General features: G+C 41.8%; 1 long non-coding RNA gene across 1 annotated transcript; it reads right to left on the minus strand.

The window, feature by feature from the left end:
• Nucleotides 1-3650: 3650 nt before the first annotated feature.
• LOC138211785 (uncharacterized) lies at nucleotides 3651-6992 on the minus strand. Its single transcript, XR_011179355.1, has 3 exons — nucleotides 6699-6992; nucleotides 6582-6617; nucleotides 3651-5221 (listed from the first exon to the last, which is right to left on the minus strand). It is a non-coding gene; the product is annotated as an uncharacterized lncRNA (long non-coding RNA).
• Nucleotides 6993-21651: the final 14659 nt, after the last annotated feature.

The following is a 21651-nucleotide window of genomic DNA, read 5'->3' on the forward strand; positions in this document are numbered from 1 at the left end:
GGTGTGGTTTCTAATGGGAATGGGAAGGAAGTCCTGTGGGATTATTGTGTGTGTGTGTGTTACATTAATATGATCCCCTTAAGTCATATCGCTTACTTCTTCTCGTCCCCCTTTAGGACAATCGAATGGAAATGCATCCGTAACCGAATATTCCAGCCTGTACTACTTGTTTCTGGTTTGAGGCCTAGTTTGGAGCTGGAAGTTTTCAGACGAGAACTGAAGAGAGAGGAAAAGAAAGTAGGCCACATGAGAGGATGAAAACAGCAGGACTGTGCTGGCCGGAGGTGAGGAGGGAGTACGATGAGCAGCTGTATTGTCAGAGGACAGTTTCATAATTTTTCAAGTATGTCTTAATACAACAGTCAGGTGTCTAAATGGACACTGAAATGGTTGTGGTTTCTGTAATCATTCCTGCTGATCATACTGGCAATGAAAAGAAAAAAAAAAAGTCCTAATGGGCTTCTACTGTTATTTAGGACAAAAACTACAGTCTGCATTCCAGACAGACACACATTGAAAAGCTTATCTAAAGCTATTACGAGGCTTTTGCAGTCTAATTTGAAAATATATCTTCCAAAGTTCAAGTCTTTTTACTACAAAATTGACTCTGTGTTACCTTTCCTCCACTGCAAGAAAACAAGGAAAAACAGTCCATGGAGATGCAAAGAAGGAATTTTATTCTAAAAACTTGAGAACATACTCACTTGATTTGAACAAATCAGACTTATGTTAGCTTCATAAACTTACGTTGGACTGGAAATGTTTTGCAGGACTGTGTCCCAAATTTATTCTATCCCTGCATTGAAGGTATATCAGGAGGGGGTTTCTTATTGTCCAACGGGATGGATAATTGAAATCAATTTTTTGCCTGCACATTGTTTTCAGACAGACGTGGAAAAAATGTGATCCAATCATCAAAGAGACAGACAGACAGAAATACAGAAAAAAGGTAGGAAGAGAAGAGAAGAGAAGAGAGAGAGAGAGAGAAGAGAAGAGAAGAGAAGAGAAGAGAAGAGAAGAGAAGAGAAGAGAAGAGAAGAGAAGAGAAGAGAAGAGAAGAGAAGAGAAGAGAAGAGAAGAGAAGAGAAGAGAAGAGGTTGAACAAGTTGAAAAACTTTAAGACAAAGGAAGTAGCCTCAGAAAACCATGAGGGAAAGGGCTGTTACAAAGGTTTCTTTACACTGTAATGACACGGGCATTATGTTGAACTTTGGCTGCCATGAGTCAAAAAGGATGAACACTTTCACTGCTGTGGAGCTCTGGCCGGCACGCACTGCTGTTTGTCTTTCAAATGCCATTGTGGGTGAGGCCACTAGTGTACGCACAAAGTGCCTGTTACAACTTTCCATTCACTGTGGGATTGTGAAACTCACAAAGGAATGTCAAATTATCGTCCTGTGATTTTGTGCAGTTTTTGAATGACCAGCCATCATCTTGTGAGAGTTGGCAAATGATATTTTAAACACTTTCTTGTTTCCTGCGATTTCATAACCACCGAGGCTGGTTTAGTGATAGCAGAAGAGTGGTTCTGCATACACAGTATGTCTCACACACATTTACACAGACAGCAATGCTAAACTGTTGCATTTAGCTTCTTCCCAAGCTAAAACCTGATCTGCAGTGGACACAGATGGGAAGATTACAGCTGAACAGAACCACAGGAGTGCTATCTTTTACAGGTAATTACTCAATTATCAGTAAACACTGTCACAGGAGACACAATGCCGTAGAGGGGATCACACAAACTGCTGAATGATTCACTTCAGCGCCACAACAACATGCATTCACAAAGAGGACAGCCATGTGACGAAAGGAAAAAGTCATTACACCCACTTGTCAGTACATTATTATTTCACGATACAAGATAAGAAGGAGGTAAGCCAACATACAATAGTAAATAAAATAGTCATATTAATTCTTTTGCAGCAATAAAACTACCTCAGATTTCTGTTGATACAAAGTAATTTGCATATATCTACCTCGAATTAATACCAATAAAACAAGACATTTCCCTGTTTTAATAGTAAGTGATTTACAGAGACAAACACAATCTATTCACCCCTCAGGTTACCTTTGACAGTCCGCTTTTTTCACCACTAGTGGGAGCTAGTAAACAGATGACTTGAGGCTCAGAGGATCCCCTGCAGGCTCCAACTCAGAAAAAACTTCTTGTTTGAACGGTGTTGGGAACTAACAGTGATTTTATAGGTTTGTTTAAAGACACAGGTTAAGACACAGACACAGGTAGTTAAATAGATGAGTTTGAAGGGGCTGGGTGTTAGGTTACACTGATGCAGGCTGAAAGGTTGAGAAAACCCAGAGTCCTTTCATTAGTCTGTAAAAATCCAGGCAGAATTAACAGACTGACACTTGTCCTGAAATATGGAGCTTTGACAGAACTGACGGAGAGGAGTCAGATTAGAAGTTTTTACCAGTAGATTTTCTCTCTTTGTATTTTAGATTACAGTTGCAGAAAATGTTAGAGCAACACCTGGAGCACGAAACCACACGCACTCACACACACAACCAAGGATGGAAACCCCATATGGTGTTGCGTGCTTGAGGTCAGTGGTCATACACCTGGCCTAAAGCCGGGGCCCACAGTCCTTCCCTGTGGTCCTACACCACAGGTTAACACACACTCAGTAAAACAGTCTCCTTCACAGAAGCAGACCCGCAGGGCCTTCTAAATTCTCACAACCTGCCGTGAGGTAATGAGGAATTAGAGGGGAGGAAGGAGGTCTCATGAAGATTTACAGGTTTTAACCTCTGTTACTGTCACCCAGGACAGGCTATCAAAACCAACAACAACCTCCTCCTGACCAACACAACAACACTTCACTACTAATGCAAGACTTGTAAAAAGGGGGTTAGTGGGCATGCCACTCATGTAACAAAATCTTAATGTGTAAGTCTGTCATACACAGTGACTTCCCATTGGCCTATTAAAAGCTCATATTTGAGTCTGTGCTATCTTTAGTGTTTACACTCATCCTGTGATCTCTAATATCCAAACAAAAACAACAAAATTATGCCACTCAGAAACTAACCCAAAGATCACTTTGCTGCTTTCTGATTTAGTTGGCAAATCAGCAAACCTTCATGTCTCAAATATGCATTTAAACAACTCATAAAATGTTTCTTAATTCCAATACACTGTTTTTTTTTTTCTTTTTCCTCTTGTAAACTGCATACAATTTATAATTGACTTGCAAGTATGCTTCCCTTTTCATATTTCTTAAAACCTTTATTTGACTGGATATTGTCTCCGCCATACAAAGAGTCCCACAATGAGAAATTTAGTTGTATTAATATATATATATATAATGTTATTATACTCTTTGTTTACTTCAGATAAAAATAGAAGAGGGGTAAACATGAGGACTGTAAATACATTTCTGTGATATTTCTTTAGGCCGATGGAGTCCTGGTATAGAATATAAAAAGACCAAAAATGCAGGGAGAATAGTAAATCCTGAGGCAACAAATAATAATGTGCAACACAAGACATGGTGGAAAAACAAGCTACTTAAATAACCTGTCTTTCTAGCATTGGATTATGCCTTAATATATAAATAGTCTAAATTTGTTCAGTGTTTTCATACTTGTGTGACAAACCTCTGAGGCCCTTTCTCATTTCAGTTTGCTTCTCTGCGGAACAAGTTGGTAAATATTCACAAATTAGACAGCTTAATCTGTCAGTGAGCCTTTATTTAATTCTGCTTTTTTTGTCCATGCTTCCCTAATTTTGGAATAATACTTACAAAAACTATTTTTCCTACACGTCCTCATTAAGATAAAGTCAGTTTACAAGGCTACTTAAATGTTTGTCAGTAAGATTATCATGTTTACATGAAAGTCAAAAAATGTATCCTGCCATACACAAACAACACAATTAGCAACTTTACAAACACATATATGGTAAGAGTGGATGCTTTATAGCAGTTTGATGAAATAGTGTAATGGGACAAAAAGATAAGTGTGTCTCTGATTTAAAGTGAATAGACAGACTGAAACTGAGACTGAGTTGTAAAAGAAACCACCAAAAATAACTACATGAAATATTTATATGTTGTGTTTGCAATGCTTTAGTGGTTATACAACGTATGCGTCACCTTCAGCCAAACACACACGCACAGAGTCTGACTCATTCAGATATCATGAAAACAACCGCAGGATGAAGAACTGTGCACAGATTCACAAGCCAAACGCCTGCTGAAACCCATCATGACTTTACTTTTGAAGGGGTAATTCTCTTGCCATGTGTTGTCTCAACCTTCTGAGAACTGTTTATTTGACATTGAACTTTTTGTGAACACCAGCTGATTGAAGTGTAAGTTAAAACTATTCACAAAGGCATCTTTCTATGAATTTACAACTGTGGGACACACTGTGCATCACAGAGTGGGAATGCACGCTAACAGGACTGATACAGAAAACAGACAGGAGGCTCCCTCTCTCAGTTACAACAATATAGTGAGCCATCTAACAGAGGGGCCCCGTGTTCAGCGAATGGGCTTACACCCTGGACAGGTATGTACCTTGCAATTACCAGACTAGCTCAGAGCATGCAATAATCGGTAGGTGCTGTACCATTAAGTGTGGGGGCGGTGGTGGAAACAACTTTAAAGAGAGACCACTAGTGTCAGGTGTCAAGATTTACTTCACCTGACTAATTTTTCTCCCCTAACAACTGTGTAGGGTGTCCTCCAATGTGAGGAAAGACTCACTGCATGACATGGGCCTGCAGTGGGTGTGCCCAAGCATGGGAGAATGTGTGTAGGTGTGCTCACAGTTTTAAAAATAGGGCATGCCTGAGAGACAACTGACAAATAAAACTCTTGCGTGTGTTTAGGTTTGTGCAGAGCGAGACTGTGTGAACGTATGCTGGATTGTGTCCAGGTCTGACAGGAGGCATAGGAGTGTGCGACAACTCCATCGTCAGAGACGGAGATAAAGACAGGAGAGGGCAAGAATGTGTTTGTTTGTGTACGTCTCGGGCACATATGCAGGGGTGTTGTATGGAAAATATGAGGAAAAAAAGTATGCTTACATGTTTGAAAACACAAACAAGATATACACGTGTTTTTTTTTTTTGCATTGTGCATGTGTGCGTGTTTGTGCGTGTATATGCATGCGTGTGTGTGTTCAGCCATGTCTGCAGGGTGAGGTGGAGACCGATGCTTTGGCAGCAGGTCTGGCACGTCTTTCAGGCCCAAACCTGCAGAGGAGAGAGAGAGAGAGGGAAGAGAGGCAGAAAGTAAATAGGTGTGAGAGTTTGCCTGCCTTCATGTGATATGCTTCACTTATTCCTCACCATCACTAAAAGATCCTAGCACTGTCAAACCAAGTACAGTTTGAGTCAACTTAATACTGTGTGCCGTTTTTAAAGTGAAGTAGAGTCATCAGTGGACTGAAGAGCAAAAAAGTACATTACATCAAGTTGATTTACATTCACACATCCAAAATATGAGCCCCAATGTATCTCTATACACATGTACTTGTTGCTTGCATCTAGCTGGGTAGTTACAGTTTCCACTTGATACAGTTTTTAGATTTTCACCTCTTGATGTTTTGGTTTAGATTCGTATCGACACATTTCTTCTACTAAAGAGCAATCAGCAGGCATGTGGGGCATCCTTGTTTTGCTTCGACGTTTCAGCCAGGCACATCGCTGATGATGAGTACATTGTATTTCAGTAGTCAAGCATTTCAGGAATGTGTTCAAAATCTGTTTGAGGTTCTCTTTTTGGTAGTTGTTCAAAACCGCCTGGCTTTAGTTTTGATTTAAGCTTCCTCAGATTCAGTTTGAGGTTACGATATTAACATATCTCATCCATATCTCCAGCCTGACTCCTCAGTCATCAGGTCGGTTTACTATAGTGTCATCAAGATTACAGGTCACATTTCAAATTAAGCCAAACCTCTACCACGGATATCGTTAGATAAAAGGATTTCCTGAATAATATCCAGATAATACCTACACCTACACAAGAACACATCTGAAGAGAGTACGAGTCCCCTAAGGCAGTAAGTAAATCACTGTACATTGTGACCACGGCACACAAGTGACGTTGAGTGTATCAACTCTTTAACCTCAAAGGAAATCTCTATTCAGTGGTCATAAAAGAGTACCTCAGCCCACTATCGCTGTGGGGCCGGTTACAGAAAGAGAGAATGGATTAGGAGAGAAACAGTGAGGAGAAAAGTGGAGAGTGTACAGGTGAAGGTCCTATGGCTACGGAGGTTTGCTCAGCTGTGCGGTATTCTTTTCTGTGCCCCACCCAGTAACCAAAGGCTGGGATATGTTGTTTCCATTTCCCTCCTCCCCACCCCTCCTCCCCACCCTCCCTCAGCCACTTCTCTCTCGCTCTTTCATATTTGCACAGGTGAGAGGACAGCAGTCCAATAGGTGTGGGTGGGAGACTTGAAAGTCAGGTTTGCCTGGCTGCTGGATGGAGTTCACCTGTGGACGGCGGATTGATGGAGATCTGATGGCGGGGGCCCAGCCTGCCTTTTGTCTGCCGAGACAGACAGCAAACATGGCAACGTAGAAAAATGGAGGAATTCTATCGATTCACCTGCGATTCACTCCGAAGATCATGAGTCATAATGACCTGTAACAGAAAGTTCAGGGTAAGAGACAAAAATATATATGCAACTAAAAAATCAGGTGTTACACTGCCAAGGATACAAACCTGTCAGACACAAACAATTTTCAAGAGATGCACATGATCATGCGAGGAAGAGGGAGGGACCAAACAAAGCGAGGGCAGGGTGCAGGGAGGCAGGTGGAGCAGCACAGGAGTCATAAGGGCGGGGAGGTTTTGCTCCCAAGGCCAAAAGTTCAGAGCGAGGCAAAGCGAGTAGGTATAGGTAACCCTAGCCACCATGTGCCAGAGTCTCACGTGTTCACCTCATTGTCTTAACAGGCTGGAGCTCGGGTTTCTGGAGCATTGCAAGCTTCCTGGGAGAGGAGGTCCAAGCACCATGACTCCCCCTCCCCTCACCTGTCTACTTCTTGGACCCTTTTCCCCACCCTGCGAAGGTAAACACAAACACAATAAGCAAACACATAATACCTCAACATACATGCGAGAATTAGGCAAACACTGGAGTACCCGAGACTCAAGAAAAACCGAGGCACACAAAACTACTTCAACCAAGTGGACAAATGATGTACAGATGGTCCAAATCAATGTGAGGCCTCTGTTATCACTCAAATTATTATGATATACTCAGCCTTTCCTTGAAGAAAAAAAACCCACAGTCCTTGCAATATAATGGCAGCAACCAGAGGAACGAGTTGTAAATCACCATAATTACTAATACGCCCATGTCAAGAGAGTCTCCCTCAGACACATGAGGTGGAATTATCAGACATCAGGATATGTACACCAGAGGCAATTTCCTTACCCCCCCCCTTTTACCCCCCCCCCCCCCCCTCTCTCTCTCTGCTGCTTTGGTAGAATTCCACCAGAGGATATTTGTCTGATTCATAACTTAGTCAGTGATATTAGTCTTCTTTTCAGCACCCTCTGTCATTGTTAAAGTAGGGAAAAACTGCATTCATGCTCCCTTATTGCTACCAATATGCAAGTTAATGCAATTTTACGTTTTATAATGTATGTACCCAACGTGTGTAGTATTTTGCCTCTCAACTCTGGAAACTCCATTAAAACATGATTCAGTGAATATTTTAAGTCTCTGAGTGGATGTGTTTTAGGTTTCGATGTTTTGATAATGTTTTGAGAGCTCACTTAAATAAGTTGGAGATGTTTAAGCATGCTAGTAGCGGCGTAAGTCATGATCCCTATAAGACTAATCCAACGGACTGTGGTGATCCCCTTTCTTTTCCTGTCAAACCATAAGCAGGTTGACATCTTTGGCTTTAAGTAAAATGTTGTGAAAGCTATCAGATTAATTGTCTTCAGGTTTGTGTAGATATTCTTGGTCCCTAGAGGATGACGCCTACTGATTTTGGTAAATCTTAATCTAACACCAAAAATTTGGCAGCATATGTTGCTCCAAAATCTGTATATTTTCTTCAGCAATAATAGTTCCTTCCCAAATATGCATGCTAACCATGCCATGTGCACTCATGCACCCCCATACTGTCGTGGATGCTGGAATTTGAACTGTGCACTGATAACAAGCTGGGTGGTCCGTCTCCTCTTTGGCCTGGCCAATGCTATAATGCTGAAAAAAATTATTTCAAATGTTTTATTTGTCAGACAACAGGACAGATTTCCACTTCGCCTCGGTCCATCTTAAATCATCTCTATACCCAAAGAAGGTGGCGGTAATTCCGGATCATGTTTACATATAGCTTTTGCATTGTAGAGTTTTAACCAGCATTAGTGGATCCAGTGAAGAACTGTGTTTACACAATGGTTTTCAGAAGTGTTTCTGTGCCCATGCATTGATTTCCACAACAGATTTGTGCCTTATTTAAATGCATGTTGCATGAGGGCCCAAAGATCACGGCCATCTGATATTGTTTTTTGGTCTTGTCCCTTGCATCCAGAGATTTCTAGAGATTCTCTGAATCTTTTCATGATTTTATGGACAGTCTTTGTAATTTTACATTGATGAACATTATTCTTAAATTTGCACTGCTAGACTGTTCATCTTGGCAATGTGGATTGAGAGAAAGTAAGCAAGATAAGTTCATGGTGAAGTTTTATTTGTAAAGACTAAGTTGACCATCACAATTCCTCTTACCACTACATTCATAAAATATTATGCATGTAGCCTTCATCAAGGCCCATAAATAAATTTTAAAAAATACCGGTTGTGATCAATGCCAATAAAGTTGAGGTAAGACTAATTTCCTCTCTTCATGTACCTCTCAGGCATATTTAAGGTTGTGCCAGAAACTACTACAGTACTACCGAATATGACACGCACACACACATTTCTAGAATTTAACTTTTTGTGTCTCTCTGACTCAGTTGTTCAGCAGTCCATCTCTATCATTCCACTGCAAGGAGCCAGACTTGAGGCTTGTGATCCCCATGATCACTGAACACACACAGCTTGGAATCACTGTGATGTCATCAGGATTCCATGGGGCCTACACAATGACCGTCGCCACGACAACATAACTCAGTCAGCGATGGGCTAGAATGTGTGTATACTTGTTTTACTCATGTTGTGGGGACATAAATCTGTTTATGCAGTCCAACTGTGGGGACCTGCCTCCATTTTGGAGGATAACATGGAAGGACCTAAAATACAAATCATTAAATATCAGGGTGAGGACTTTGTTTAAGGTTAGGTTATTGGTTGGTGTTTGTGGTATGGATTGTTCCTCAGCAAATTAGTGTAAGTCAAAGTAATGTCTTCTGAAGTGATGGCAACATGACAGAAAGAAAGATATCTTAAAACCCTGAATAAAAAAATACATACACCGCAACAACTCCCATGGGATACTTTACTTTATACCAACATACAATTTATCAAACATATTCCTAATAAATCATAACTGTGACAGCTTCAAACGATTTTACAAACTGCATAAGGTGTCATACGCCAGACCACTATCTTTCCCATAAAGACTGCATAAATACTAAAAGATAAGCAAGTCTTTCTTCACAGGAGCAGCCGGTCTGCCCTTCCCCACCATTGACTACTCCCTGACTGCTGTTGTCAAAGTGTTCAGGCTAATGGTCCCCCACTGGGAGAACAAAAGACCCCATGAGTTAAACACGTAAACTGAAGTAGGTGCGAACAGTTGCCGGTCCATGTAGTTTCACCTAATCAGCTTGTGAATGTACGAGTAGCATGATGACTGAGGAGGAGAAAAATAATCAAAGAGAAAGTAACAATTGAACCATATACAACACATCATGAAAAGGACCCATCAACTGAAATTTTTTAACTTTGATCAAAAACACAAAGGCGGATAAACTCTTCTGCTGATATAGATATTCCAATGAATGTGTCAATTAAATGAATGTTAATTTGTAATCACATTATCACTGTTTATTTTAAACTCAGTGAGAAGCAGGACTGATACTGAGTAAATTATCCTGATGAAATAAAGTAAATTGAGTTAAATTACAATCATGAACAACTGCAGCGACATTCTAAATATCAGTGGAAAATAATGTTGAATAAATTTTAATTTATAAAGAAAGCAGTGTATCAGAGCTGTGAGACATCTTTTAATACATTGATACACCACGCAAATAGATATGGCATTTGTCTATTTGAAAGTAATGTGTGCACAGTATGACAAAATAAGGCAAATACCTTCATGCAAAAGAACATAAAGCCTCATAAATTAACTACCTTTGATACACCATTTAAAAAAAAAAACAGTGCATCAAAGTTCTTGTTATTATGTCCACAAGTGGAATTTCTCCTGCTTTTCTAAAAGTTATCAAATGAGTGAAGTCTGGTTTTCTTTGTGATGCTGTGTGGAGGTGTGAATGCTAACATGGCTCAATCTGTATGCCACAGAGAAAAAACAATCCATGCTAATCTGCCACCACAGACAGGAGTCCAGTTAGGCCAATCAGGAGGGGAATCATCTGGAGTGGAGAGGGCTCAGAGAAGCCTAGATCAGGGCCCTGATTGCAGCAGGGTGATTTACAGCTCGAGAACAATGATGGCTGCCTGGGTCAGCACTGATGGAGAGGCTCTGACTGCACCGGCACAGACAGCTCAAACTCACCTGACATTCATACACTGATGTGCATACATGCATGAGGACACGTACAGGCTCGCTCGCTCGCACACACACACACACACACACACGCACGCACACACACACACACACACACACACACGCACGCACGCACGCACACACACACACACACACACACACACACACACACACACACACACATGCACACACACACAAGTGCAGGCACAAAAACATTCACAGTTTGTGTTAGTCACAAAAGTACAGGGCTCGACTTTGCCAGGTTTACTCTGTGACCTGAACATGCCCCTCAGGCTTGCATTTGACCCTCTGCATTTTGCTAACAACACATAGACCAAAACAACTCAGCAAGCCACTTCCTATGAAGTCAGCACAGATAAAACGGGAAACTACCTTTGCCCTGCAGCAGCGTATGTAAATACGACGGGAAAGACTGAGGTTTGCATGAATGAAAGAAGGAGGGAGTTCAGATGTTAAGTGTGCAAAAGGGGGGTTGAGAGAGGTGGGGTGAGGGGTGAGGGGGGGGTTGGAGTGTCATCATCAAGAGTTTTCTTTAGAGCACCCCCCCCCCCCCCCCCCCCCCCCTTTGATCTGCCTGGTCATCATTTCAAAAAAAGACGAAAGACCAAAAGACGAAAGAGCAAAATGACCCTGTGGCAAAATGACCCTGTGGCAAAATGACCCTGTGGCTTCACGGGCACAGCAGCATCCGCACCTGGGTGTGGCATCAGGTCAATTTGGATTTAATGCTGTCAATGAGTGACTTTGCAGCATCAACGAAGATCATTAAGGAATAGCATGCTTTTGATTTGAATTCCATTTTTACAAAATGCTCTAAATGGACAAAATCAAAGTCACACCGAAACAGGTTAGTAAATTTAACCAAAATCAGTCACTTTATCGTATTTTTATTGACAGGGTACAAGAGACAACATTTAACTCTGTTTATAAATACGTAAAGAAAAGCAATGGAGAAATTGACATATAAAATGAAGGTTTTAAAAATGAATACAATAATATTCTTTCAAATGCTATGAGAGAGGCTTTTAAGATTATAAAAGTTTTATTCGAATTGGAATATATTTTTGCTGGGTGTCTCAGCACCTTTATTACTTAAGATCATGAAGCCAGGGGGATGCTAATGATTCAAATGCAACAATATCCTCTTCAGTGTTTAGTCATTCAAAAATGCTGTTGTTGTCACAGCTCCGGGCATCAAACACATGCCTAGAGTTTTGAATAGAAATGTAAAGGCCCATAAACAGTTTTGACAGTTATGAAGGTCCTGCAGCGGTAGGGTGCCTGTTTAAAATGTATCTGCTCCTACTTGCATCTGGAGAAAATTGCGGTATTAAGGAAGAGTTAATTCAGGGTTTGTCTTGTGTGTTTGAAAGTGGCCGCACTGTTGCCCCAGGTCCTGTGTGGGAGTCGAGAGGTTGGCTTTGACGAGCGATACTACACAGGCGAGATTGCTCTCAGCTTCTAGAATAGGCAGGTGAGTACATGCACATGTGTGCCCCCCACCCCCACCCCCACCAATACACACACCTAGACACAGACAGGTCTCATGGTGAGCAGACTCATTCATACAACTGTGTTAGGGACTGTGCAAGGAGGAAATCAGATATCAGAGGGTAAAAGTTGACTTTATTTCAGATTATGTTGAATATAATTTTTCCATTCTTGTTTATAACTAAGTTTTATTGCTTACCAGTAGCGATGATTTCCCAGCCTGTAACCATCTGATAGTGATACATGGGGCTTATATAAGGACATCCCTGACTAATGACAGAGATTGGAAACCATGACAACAGTTGGCAAATACATCCTGCCTTAGACCTACAGGGCATGACTCATAACACCAAAACCAGCACTTAATAGTTTGAAGGTTTTGTTCTTGTAGGTTCTCTTCTTTCATGCTGCTGGGAACAAATGAGCAACTTCCAGCAGCACTGCGTACTGTATACCCCAGAGCTTGGGGGAAGTGTGTGTGTGTGTGTGTGTGTGTGTGTGTGTGTGTGTGTGTGTGTGTGTGTGTGTGTGTGTGTGTGTGTGTGTGTGTGTGTGGAAGGGGGGGGGGGGGGGCAAAGTGGGAGCCGAGAAAAGATTTTTAGGGTGCCTAGAGTTTTTTGGGGCTGAGTGGGTCTATTTAACCCCCAGTAGATTGCCCCCCTCTCCTTCCCTCCCCTCCTCTTCCTCCACCCCTCCTCCTCCCCCTGGCTTTGTGTGCCCTGAGCCCACTCCTCCCCCTTTTGTCACCCGGGCATTCCGCTTTGGTTAGCACACACAATGGCCGCTCAGTGCTCACCCTCCTGACACTGCATTCTGCCTGTGCACCACGGAGTGGGCACGGGAGGGGGAGGAAAAGGGGGTCCGGGGGGGGGGGGGGGGGGGGGGGGGGGGGGTTAAGGGATGACAGCAACTCACCCCATGTGACCAAAATGCCATCAAGTATCAACTCCTCCCCACCACCACCCCCCACTTTTTTTTTTTTTTTTTTTTTCAAAGAGCATCGTCTAACTTCACCCATCCATACAGATGGGCACTAAAACTACTGCCAGCGGGCCTGGTTGGCACAGTGAAAAACAAAAACCTCGACTTCGCTCGCAAACAAACGAACAGGTGTCTCTCATGGCTGACTGGCGATATGAAGCCCTGCCTTCAGCGGGTTGCCTCTCTGTGTGCCCAGCTACATGTGTGTTCCCTTCGTCTTTATACTGCTGGGCACACATCCTAAACGGAATTTTAAGACCTGGCTTCAGAACATTTTTGTCTGAAAATTAATCCCCTACATCGACAGTGGTAAGTGTAGAATTGGCATGATTACAAGTCCAGGCTTTACTGCTTTGACATGTTTATCAAAGATTTGGAACTCTTCCTGGCCTCCAGCAGTTTGTCCCGCTGATACAATGGCAGAGCCTGACATGTATGTTAGGTAGTAAATAACTTCATACACAAACAAATGATTCCACACATCTGAAAATCCGCATGTAATAAAGGGCCACAAATACAAATATATAAACATACTTTGTAGTGAAACAAAAGCAGTTTCCTTTTTAATCTGTACATATATGACTCTTTTTTTTTTTTTTATTGGAACTCACAACAAACACTACACCACACCATAATCAGGTGTCACCTGAAAGAATCTCAGGTGCAAAAAGTTGAGAGTAAAGTTGCAGGGCATGTAAGTTGAAATGTAATTCCTATTTAAGCAAAGCTACCAGTGGAGTGCAAGAGGATGACTGAGTCTGTATGTGTGTGTGTTGCAGGAGCTCAGGGGCTGGTGGGGGGTTAGTTTGGGTTTCAAAGACCTTGCTTGTTCGCCCATATTTCACACCACGGTGACATCTTAAAGCCGAGACAGGCCTGGTTGCTTCGCCCTCTCTTTCACTTTCTGAGAAAAAAGGGGAATTGGGATGTGAGGGAGGGGACACAGAAATATATGCAAATGGTCCCCCAGAGGGGATACGAATTTTATGGGTTTAGAATTTAGTTCAGCCAACCTGAATAATCAAATGTGGGAACAAAAAAACAAAAAAAACAAAAAAAGCCCCCCACCCCTCCATCCCACCACCACAACTCCATACCTCGAGCTTCAACCCCCACCTCAGGCCTCATCTCTGTTCCCTCCTGCCAGGTCTTCACATAAGAGGAGCTCAGTACGTCCAAACTCTTATTAGGATCTCCTTACGGGGCAGGGGAAGGGAAGAGAAATGAGGGGATGGGGGCGAGTAGGAGCAGGAGGAGGGGTGCGAGGAAACGAGAAAAGGGACTAGTGTACCTGATCAGGCAGAACTGCCGGCTCCTGATTACGACACCATTTTCTCAGCGGGCTTCCCAGCCTCATCCTGCTTCTGTGAATATGGAGCATAGGGCCAGCCAATCCCCACAGCGCTCCCTCTCATCTAATGGCAGAATTAAGACCGTTTAGAGTGATTTCCTCTGCCTTCATGGTTGCTTTCTGAAAGAGCTGAATCTTTTTCCCTTTGCACCGATTTACAATGTGGGGGGTCTGGCATGCAACTGGTGAGAGAAAAGTTCTACATGACTGAACATAACATTACAACAGGTGGGGAATTGAATAGAGCCTCCGCAGAACATGGCTGAGAACAATTTTACCTCCACCTATATGTTCTGATTAAACTGAAATACTATTTCGGTTTGGTTGGAAATTTTTACTTTTGACAGACACTTAATTTAATGTGGGTTTGTGATTATAAAACCAGCCTCCCTGCAGATCTATAGTCATAACTAAAATCGGTATATCTGCACAATAATGTATCATAAAAAAGGCGTTACAGATACCAGAAACATGTTTTATTTGATTTCACCCTTTTTCTTTTGGCCATGTGCATCAGAAATAACTCAAATGAATTTGGAATTTACAGAGAATAAAACATTTTCAAGTATTTTACGACTGCACTATCACTAACTCCTCAGTGAAACCGTGAAAATACTGTAATTGAAAAGTTTATTCAACAAATAATTAAATTTATCAGTGGTAATAACTTAAAATTATTTAAAGTTTTAATGAAAAGTTGATACAGGAAAGACGTCAAGTTTACAGTTGGCATTCAGTGTAAAATTCAACTTTTGCTGTTATGATGTCAGAGAGGGTCAGATTCAAGAAAAAAAAAAGACTCTAAAATTTCCTGAAGAGACTATAGACAAAGATTTTTTTTTACAAAATCAGACCGAAAACATGTTAAAGATTTTTTTTTTATAATTAGAAACATTCGTGACCAGATCATTTCACATTTTGTTGCCATTTATCACTATCCTGCTGATTTAGAATTTCTATATAAACCAAAGAATTGTGTTCCTTTATAAGTTCAGAAGCTCCTTCTACTTCTTAAGATAAAAAAAATACCATTTAAAAAAACCTGTAAAATTCACTGTCACAAAGCTGAGCTCATGAAAAGTTGACATGTTGGATCTATCTTCATAAAGCAGCAGAGATTTGTTCATTCTACACGAGGCCCCTAAATGGAAGTGCGCAGGGTTGAAAGCTGATCATGACTCATTACGATCAAACTGATTCATAATGACACTAACCCAAACAGGGTGTAAATCTGGACTCAAATCTGCTTAAACTCGCTCTTTCCGTGTCAAACTGCATTACATCAAGCCCATCATTCCGGAATATGGCATAGCACCATATCAAACAGCCACAGTTTGAACCTGTTGCTTTTGTATTTCCCATGCTGTCTAATGATCCCCCCACTTTTCCTCCAACCTCCAGTAGACAAATCCTTCAGCTTTATTGCCCAGACTCAAGGGCTGCAGGTGCACAGGCCACAAAAGGGAGGATGGGGAGTGCGAGGGTGGAGGAGGGGATCGGATGGGAAAGAGAATGGTCAGTCGGGAGATAAGAGGGGAAGGAACAGAGCCCCCCTACCCTAGTTTAACCTCTACACCCAGCCATCCTTCCCCTTACCCCCGCCTCCACCCCTGCCCCATCTATTACCCTGCAATACCTCTCTGTTTTGCTCTGCTGCCTTGCCACACGTGAGAGGAGTGCAAACTGCGAGTGGTGCCGCCTGGCGCTACCAGCCCTTCCTGGGTGTGTGTGGCAGGGGACAGGGGGCAGGCGTGGCAGACTGGCCATGTGGCGGGAGCTGCCCTTTTCTTCTGAACCAGTAGAGGAGCAATAATGACTATGAGCTACAGCTGTGCCTACTGAGGCTTGCCCTACCTTGCCCTGCAGTGGCCCCTCAACCTCATCCAAACATGATGCCTTCTGCTCCTGGCCTCTGCTGCTGTTTGTGGAAGCCACATACATTATGTCAGTTTTTTCACTGATGTATCCATGAGACAAAACTTGTTCTGGTGAAAGAGGAGATGATGATGTTACAATTAAGGATAAAAAAAAAAAACATAGGAAATATTTAGTCTAAACCAATGCTTTGTACATCCCACCTTCTGAAACAGTATTATAGTCAAAAGAAAAAAATGTGTGCACTGCACATTGATTGATCGATCGATCGATCGATTGATTGATTGGTTGATTGATTGATTGATTGATTGATAGTTCTGGGTTTTGTACCCTCATGGTTGAAATGCACTTTTTGTAAGTCGCTTTGGATAAAAGCGTCAGCTAAATGAAATGTAATGTAATGTAATGATTGCTTGATTGATTACAGCTACAGTCCTATTTGAATAAGTGGAAGCGATTTTGGTGAGTTAAGTAAATCAAAAAGTTGTGGAAGTTAGTTAAATACAACCTCATTTCCAAAAAAAGTGGGACTTTGTATAAAATGTAAATAAAAACCATTATGCAATGATTGGCAAATCATGTAAACTCATGTTTAATTGAAAATAGACAAAGATAACAGATAACATGTTGAAACTGAGAAATCTTACAGTTTTATGAAAAAATATGCTCCTTTTGAATTTAATGGCAGCAACATTTAAAAAAAAATTAGGACAGGGTCATGTTTTTGCTCCACCTCTTCCCACTACACTCAAGGGCCCAAAGATCGCAGCCATCCAATAATGGTTTTTGGCCTTGTTCTTTGCATAGAGAGATTTTTCCAGATTCTCTTCATCTTTTTATGTAAAACACTTGTTGCAATTTTACATTGAGGAACATTTTTCTTCATTGTTTTCCCACACTATGTTTCACAGAGTGGTGAACCTGTCCTCATTATTGCTGAGAGACTTTGCCTCTCTGAAATGTTCTTTTTATACCCAATAATGTTACAGACCTGTTGCCACTTTACCTAATTTAGTTGCGAGTGTTCACCCGTGTTTCTTCTTTCTTCCACAACTTTTGAAGTCTTTTGCTGACCCAGTCACAACTCTTTTTACACATGTTGCTGGCATCAAATTCAAAATGAGTATATATTTTTCTGTTTTTTTCAGTTTCAACATTTGATGTTGTTTTTGAACTATTTTCAATTGAATATGGATTAATTTGTAAATGATCAAATACTTTTTTTTATTTTCATTTTACAAACCTTCAGAACTTTTTGGGAATCGGGGTTGTACTAATATTTCAGGTTGTTGCCCCTTTTCTTTTCTTTTCTTTTCTTTTCTTTTCTTTTCTTTTCTTTTCTTTTCTTTTCTTTTCTTTTCTTTTCTTCTTTCTCATGTTTTGTTTCTGTCAGCTGCAATATTTCAGATAAATAATGCAACAAACTTCATTATTATTCATTATTGTTTAACTGTTACCTGTATGGTTTTTTAGGGTTTTTTTTTATTGTGTAATCATTGTAGAGTGCGTCATCCATTTGACAAGGCACGACAACAGGTTTCACTATTTCTTCACTTACTCTTCTGGATGCTCACTTTGGGTAAAGAAATCAAACCAGCTTCATTGTCAAACAGGCTTTGAGTTTTTTTTTTTTTTTTCAAATGAGTCAGATCAATGGAAGGTCTGAAGGACACACCATGTGAGTAATAGGTAGAGAAGATTGTGTTGTGGTGCCAATGAGGAAACCAGAAGTGACATTGAAAATAATTTTAAACTTAGCATGACAGGTCAGAATGTTGTCTGTGCCTCCAGCTTAGCTCCACCTGTACACAAGAAGCCACGAGTTACTCTCTTTCCTCACATAATAAGCCTGCTCACATCCACCCCAGCTTGATCTCACATACATACATAAACACTCAGAACTGCCTATGTTACTAGAGCTGCTATGCTTGGAACACACCCTCCGGACAGGAATAACAGGCCACTCCAGAGCAGGAGGACATCTGAGACACAGTGGCACCATACAAGTGTGAAGTCTCCTTATCTCCATCCCTAAGCCACAGCCGCTTCACCATCAGCTACTGTTTACACCAACCACAAGTCAAGAGTAAAAGTAGAAAATGGACTTTCTTAATTTTAAATGACTAAAGTCCACTAGAAAGCCTATGAGTAAGGTCTCTAGTGCAGAGGGAGCCTCATATTGAATAAGGATTGAAATTTACATGACAACTTAGGAAAAATGCTTTTTTATTACTCATTCATCCCCTAAATCACTTTGCTCCCCCACTCTTTTCCTTTGCCTGAGCTATTAAATCACCATCTTGACCCTGCGACCCGGGGCCGCAACCATAAAGAGCCCCCTGTGGGTCAGAGGCCTGATTGTAACATTTGAATATGAAATGGACTTGGTCGGGCCTGGAAACAGCCCCATGCGCTGAGACACAGGCTGACCCCCAGGAGAGAGGCCTGCCTCGGCAGACCCGGGCCCAGAGGTTCCCTCTTCTCTCAGCAAGGATTTACTTGGACTTGAGAAGGAGGGTGAGACAGAGAGAGGGCTGAAGTCGGGGGTGGAGGGGAAGAGGGATGAGGATGGGGGGGCAAAGCAGGGTAGGGGTTGAGAGAGAGTGAGGGAGAGGAGAAAGAGAGAGGGCAGACATTTGAATAAGACAAGAAGGGAGTGGTGTTTGCATGACAAAGGAGCCCGCCATCTCCCCTGATTGGTGTCACAGTGCTGCACTAAAGCCATGCAGGCCCCCCGGGGTGGGGTGATGTGTGGAGCACAGGCATGTTTATGCATCCAAGGTGTGATATTAGGCAGGGATAGTCGGGCCCGTCGTCAAGTTTCGGGTTAGGAAATTTGTGCGCATATTTTCAAAAAGAGAAGCTTGCATTTTTCTGACCACAAATTTACAATTTTAAGTAAAAACCAACTGCAAACAAATATGTTTTTCTCCTCATAAAAACTGTCCCTGAGACTTTAAGAAAATGTACAGCCACTGATGGTTTATTAAGAAAAAAAAGGGTAAATCTACTTTAGTTCTTGTTTTCACAGTTTGAGACTAACTTTTATATCATTTAAAATGAGACTGTATGGAAATCAGGTAAAATTGCATTTTGAAACAAAGTCCAACAGAGCAAGTCCAGCCAAGTTTTAAATAAACCAACATTTTAGCCAGATTATTGAAACATCTTACTATTTATAGATAAAACCAAAAGTGACTTTACCCGAAATTCCAATAATAATCTCTCACTGTACAAATCTACTGGATGCACATGTGCATGCAGTATATATTGTATATCAAAACTGAACCAGGAATTGAAGATGTTTCAAAAGAACAGGAAGCTTTTACCATTTGCATTTAATGCTGTAAAGTTCTGTAGTAAGGACTTTAACATGTTAAGTGCCATGAAATAACTTGTGTTGTGATTTAGTGCCATATAAATTAAATTTAATTGAAATTGAATTAACTTTGTCTTTCCTTTCTGAATAAGTGTGGGCATGAATGAACTTGAATGATTGCCTCACATGCTTTCATATTTCCTGATCTGAGTAATTAACTCGTAAAGTGCAATTTTAGATTCACCAATAGAAACAAATGGACAAAAACTGTGAAACCATGTTGCCAGACAATTATGTTATCCTTTTATAATGGATGATCCTGATAAAAATCAGCCTGAGAGGAAGAGCTGATCCAGAAAAAGGTGTGCAAGAATTGAATTATATTTCTTCCCCTTCGTCTCTCATCCTTCACCTTGTTTCTACCGCCGTGTTGCCCTGTTCTCTAAAAATGTCCCCTTGGGGATTAATAAAGTAACTACCTACCTACCTACCGAATACTCTAATTATTCTAGATACAGTAGGTGTGAGGTCCAGCACCATCTCTGTCCCCGGCTGGAATGTCACTGGAGTCGTCAGCTACTGCGGGTGGAGCTCTGGCTCCACCATGTCCTGACCATCCATCTCCCTGCTTCACACCCCCCGCCCCCGTCTCTCTCTTTACACGTTGATTGGAACAATGACAATACAAAAACCGAGATGAGAGAGGATCATATGAGTAGGCAAATCCAGGGGCTATGAAGGGGATTTCACAGCTCAATAAGTTTGGACAATTTGTTTACAATCCCCATTATTGCAGGCCTCTTGGGAGTAGGTGTATGCATAAAAATGTACGCATTTTCTCAGAGATATTGCAAAGGAGCTGGGAGTCGCTCCACTTAGGAGAGCGATGCAAACTGAGACTAAAAGTACCGCAGGGGGTCAAAAAGAGGAGGGACGAAGATGAAGGAAGCAAGAGTGAGAGTTAGCGAGGTCACACGTACACACACACACACACACACACACACACGGTGTACTCAAGATATACACATACACATACACACACACACACACACTAAACCCCCCTATGGACAAAGCCTCCACAGGCTCATCTGGGCAGTGCTGCTGGCCCTCAGGGACACACCTCCAAGAGAGATGGTCTGACTAACTCTCCATGGCAACTAATCAATAAGTGACAGAGTCAGTCAGGACTGACCCGTAGCTGAGCATGGTCCACCTCCCCCCATGTTCCCAGGGTTACACTCCCATAAACCTCACACACACTCATATATAAACTGGGCTACACTAAACGACAAAGTGTCCCCAAGCTGGCCACGACCCCTGGGATGATAAATATTTTCTCTCATTTTTTTTTTTTTCAACATGCAGGGGTGTGTTTGTTTTAGTTTTTTGCATGTGCAGTGTAAGTGTGTGTATATGATGGTTGTTGTTGTTTTGGGGTTTTTTTGTGGGGGGAGGGAGGGGGCATACAGAGGTACAGGTTGCTGAATGAACACAGCTCCTGACAATAGTGATATGATCAGCAGGCCTCTGATGGAGCGGAGTCACAACACCACCATCGTGCATCTGTCAATCTGTGTTCCCGCTCACTGTACTTGACAAACACTAATCAATATCGGTGGCCTAGATGAGAGGCCTAATCTTCCCCCTCGTCACCCCCTGAAGTCCTTATCCCCCCCGACTCTGCATTGTGTTGCAGCAGTCCCATACACACTTCGCTGTCCCAAGGCATAGTATATACATTAGCAGCCATACACTTAGCCCCATTTTTTCCAGGCTTCCAAGACAGTGCAGAAGTGGGGTCACAACTCCAGTTTGGCAAATTAAAAGCAACACTACATGCTCCAGTGTTCATAGACAAAGTGATGCATGCATGCTACAGAAAGAGACCATCTGCGACAGATACCCCTTTGCACTAGACTGACTTGCTTGGTGTGTCTGAGC

This window comes from Embiotoca jacksoni, unplaced genomic scaffold (genome assembly GCF_022577435.1).
Source record: "Embiotoca jacksoni isolate LCO1_2020_lvr unplaced genomic scaffold, fEmbJac1.0.p SCAF_5, whole genome shotgun sequence".
Lineage (NCBI taxonomy): Eukaryota > Metazoa > Chordata > Actinopteri > Embiotocidae > Embiotoca > Embiotoca jacksoni.